Source organism: Anopheles ziemanni (genome assembly GCF_943734765.1).
Source record: "Anopheles ziemanni chromosome X unlocalized genomic scaffold, idAnoZiCoDA_A2_x.2 X_unloc_143, whole genome shotgun sequence".
Classification (NCBI taxonomy): Eukaryota; Metazoa; Arthropoda; class Insecta; order Diptera; family Culicidae; genus Anopheles; species Anopheles ziemanni.
Window position 1 is genome coordinate 27755 of NW_026689756.1, and position 2246 is coordinate 30000.

Consider the following 2246-nt stretch of genomic DNA (forward strand, 5'->3'; position numbering starts at 1 on the left):
GTGGAAGAGGGCACATTACTCAATACTGTGGTGTTATGAACAAAGTATAGTCCTCCACTGGTCCACGCTGCTCCGGCGGTCCTGGGTAAGATAGTTCATTCTAGCTTGCCCTATGTGGAAGAGGGCATACAAGACAAAGTATAGTTCTCCCCTGGTCCACGCTGCTTCGGCGGTCCTGGGTAAGATAGTTAATTCTAGCTTGCCCTATGTGGAAGAGAGCATACATGAACCAAGAACGAAGGTTATGATCGAGGAATGATTCGACAACTAACCGATGGTATGAAATGTGAAGAATTCAAGCAAGCACAAAATCAAGTCATCACTTGGGCATGCTCGATAGCCAACCCTATGACATTAACCTAGTAGAGCATGCAAAAACCAATATATATGTAAACGATGCCCCTCCCTAGTTCAGCGCTTCAACCAAGTGATGACTTCAGAATGGCTAAATCAAATCGGTTCAAAACATACCATCGGTACCCTATTGAAACACACAAGTCGATATCAAACCTCATGATTGAGTAGTCCTCCACTGGTCCACGCCGCTTCGGCCGTCCTGGGTAAAATGGAACATTCCAGCTTGCCCTATGTGGAAGAGGGCACATTACTCAATACTGTGGTGTGAAGTATAAAGTTCAGTTCTCCCCTGGTCCACGCTGCTTCGGCGGTCCTGGGTAAGATAGTTCATTCTAGCTTGCCCTATGTGGAAGAGGACACTTAATACTTCGTCTCTAAGCGGCGGCTTGACTCCTCCCTACGGGGAACGGGTTTACGCGCACAGCGGCGGCTTACGCACTATGGCAGTCATGGATGCCTTACGTTTCTATGAAAAGTGTGTTCCTCCCCTGGTCCACGCTGCTTCGGCAGTCCTGGGTAAGATAGTTAGTTCTAGCTTGCCCTATGTGGAAGAGGACACGTAGACTTACTGTGGTGTGAAGTATAAAGTTCAGTTCTCCCCTGGTCCACGCCGCTTCGGCCGTCCTGGGTAAAATGGATTCATCCAGCTTGCCCTATGTGGAATGAGGACACTTTATGCTTCGTCTCTAAGCGGCGGCTTGCTCCTCCCTACGGGGAACGGGTATACGCGCACAGCGGCGGCTTACGTTATGGCAGTCATGGATGCCTTACGTTTCCATGAAAAGTGTGTTCCTCCCCTGGTCCACGCTGCTTCGGCAGTCCTGGGTAAGATAGTTAGTTCTAGCTTGCCCTATGTGGAAGAGGACACGTAGACTTACTGTGGTGTGAAGTATAAGGTTCAGTTCTCCCCTGGTCCACGCCGCTTCGGCCGTCCTGGGTAAAATGGATTCATCCAGCTTGCCCTATGTGGAATGAGGACACTTTATGCTTCGTCTCTAAGCGGCGGCTTGCTCCTCCCTACGGGGAACGGGTATACGCGCACAGCGGCGGCTTACGCAAGTTAGTCACCCTCGGCAGTGGATCACTCGGCTCATGGATCGATGAAGACCGCAGCTAACTGCGCGTCATAATGTGAACTGCAGGACACATGAACATTGATAAGTTGAACGCATATTGCACGTCGTGGGAACCTACCATGATGTACAGATGACTGAGCGCTTATATTTGAGAAATGTATCGCATACATTTAACTACGCCGTGACACTCGTCACGAGACGTGCACCATGATGTTAACTAGGGTCGCGACGACCCGCTAGCATTAAAGAACCCGTGGTTTACAATATACTGGCATTGGAATTCGAAGTATTTAGAGCGTCCGTGTTCCCGCGTGAGGCGGAAGTACGAGGAGAAGGCGTGCTTGTGGTGTCTGTGGTGGTGTTTACTGATGTCTAGCTTCAGCTTATTTATTTATTTAAATAGAAGCGAAGATGTCAAAGTAGCGTCGAAGCAGCAGCGGTAGCACAAATGATTCAAGTATGGAAGTTGACCAAAGGAACACAAACAAACTAGCGTATGGGCAATGGAAGGTATCAGTGAGTTAAACCACACGCGGGCTAACAGCCCGTTAACCGAGTCCAACGGTACATATTGGACATTGAAACAAAGTAGTCGCAAGCCAGATGTGACGATAACAACCGCAAGGTACATAAGCCTCAGTTCATGTGTGACAACCCCCTGAATTTAAGCATATTAATAAGGGGAGGAAAAGAAACCAACCGGGATTCCCTGAGTAGCTGCGAGCGAAACGGGAGAAGCTCAGCACGTAGGGGTGGCGGCCAGTCCGTCTATCCGATTCCGTGTACTGGTGCGTCTCACTATCCGTCATCTTA

The 2246-nt window shown here is 49.3% G+C and overlaps 2 non-coding genes across 2 annotated transcripts in view; both read left to right on the forward strand.

Moving 5' to 3' along the window:
* Positions 1-1422: 1422 nt before the first annotated feature.
* On the forward strand, positions 1423-1577 carry LOC131291772 (5.8S ribosomal RNA). The gene has a single exon (XR_009189532.1). It is a non-coding gene; the product is annotated as a 5.8S ribosomal RNA (ribosomal RNA).
* Positions 1578-2064: 487 nt separating this feature from the next.
* The window catches only part of LOC131291774 (large subunit ribosomal RNA), a 4091-nt gene continuing 3909 nt past the window's right edge, over positions 2065-2246 (forward strand). Inside the window, exon 1 of the ribosomal RNA XR_009189533.1 lies at positions 2065-2246. This exon is cut by the window's right edge and continues 3909 nt beyond it. This is a non-coding gene — a ribosomal RNA (large subunit ribosomal RNA).